This window comes from Sinocyclocheilus anshuiensis, unplaced genomic scaffold (assembly GCF_001515605.1).
Source record: "Sinocyclocheilus anshuiensis isolate Anshui unplaced genomic scaffold, SAMN03320099.WGS_v1.1 scaffold164, whole genome shotgun sequence".
NCBI classification, from domain to species: domain Eukaryota; kingdom Metazoa; phylum Chordata; class Actinopteri; order Cypriniformes; family Cyprinidae; genus Sinocyclocheilus; species Sinocyclocheilus anshuiensis.
In genome coordinates this window covers 1,479,775-1,481,071 of record NW_015557128.1, presented here as the reverse complement: position 1 = coordinate 1,481,071, position 1,297 = coordinate 1,479,775, and the positions used below count along the sequence as shown (strand labels likewise).

The following is a 1,297-nucleotide window of genomic DNA, read 5'->3' as shown; positions in this document are numbered from 1 at the left end:
GTATCTATCTATCTATCTATCTATCTATGTAATGCAGGGGATTCACAAACTTTTTTAAGGTAATATTTCAATAATTTAACAACACATTTGCATGTTCTCTGATTTCGAGTGGTCATATTACATGCAGGCAAACATTTTTTTTATAACCCTTAGTTTTTATTTTTAATTATTCATTTTAAATTTTTACATTTTACGGTAAAAAAATAAAAAAGACTATTTCTATATATTTTTTGTTTTATTATTATTATTTTAATGATTAGTTTTTCACCAATCCACGGACCCCCGGGTTGGGACCCCTGATCTGATAAGAGCGTGTGTTACTGACATTCTCCTGGTCCTCCGGCGTCAGGAGCCCCAGCGCGCGGCAGTGTGCGCACACGTCTCCGGTCTTCATGCTGACCAGCGTGAGCTGCAGGAGGTCGATCAGCCGGACGCAGCTGTCGTTCTCGGCCTCTTCCGTGGGCTCCGGTGGGCTGTTCAGCACGTACTTTGCAGCGTGTTTGCAGCCGACAGTTTCCAGCGCGGTGATCAGCTCTCTCGACCATCCTTGTTCGTAGTCTTTTGAATGAATAATCTCGTCAATCAGAAACGCCGCGGCGCTTATGTCCCCCTCCTCGCGGACCTTGGCTTTAATCCGGTCCTTTCGATCCGGTTCGAGGAAATGCAGCAGATCCAGAAGTGGCTCGACCCGAATGAGCCGCTTCAGTCTGTCCCTGAAACAGCCGAGCGCATGACTCGTCTCGGCGTCCTGGTCGCAGCTCATTTTGATGAGATATCGCTGGAAAGATCCGTCAGAAGTTCTGCCGGAGTTCACCGAGCCCCGTTTATAAGAACCGGAGTCGATTTCCCCGGACTTGTTTACTTTCAATTTCGTTTCTCGTCTTGGTTTTCAAACGTAATCAGTCAGATATGCGACGCGTCTTGCAAACATTGTCAATATGATATAGCCTAGATCCAAATAAATGAAGAAAAACATATTTATCGAAATATATTTTAGGCCTGTTGATAGAACGACAGCTTTGCGGCCATATTAAAATATGAACACTTTTCCAAATAACAAATAAACACTAGATGGAGACAGAATGCATTATGCCAAACCGGGATAATATAATATAATATCATATAATAATAAACCGGTAATATCATATAATTAATATAATATAATATTTTTGAATATTGGTTGATTATGTAATGCAGAAAATTTTGTTTTATTAAAAATCATTAAATCTTTACACTGTAAAAATGTTTCTTAGTTGTAAATAAAGATTATTGGAGTACATTTTTACAAGAAAATATA

General features: G+C 39.8%; 1 pseudogene; it reads right to left on the bottom strand.

Moving 5' to 3' along the window:
* Positions 1–1,042, bottom strand: part of LOC107677903 (interferon-induced helicase C domain-containing protein 1-like) — a 43,456-nt pseudogene extending 42,414 nt beyond the window's left edge.
* Positions 1,043–1,297: the final 255 nt, after the last annotated feature.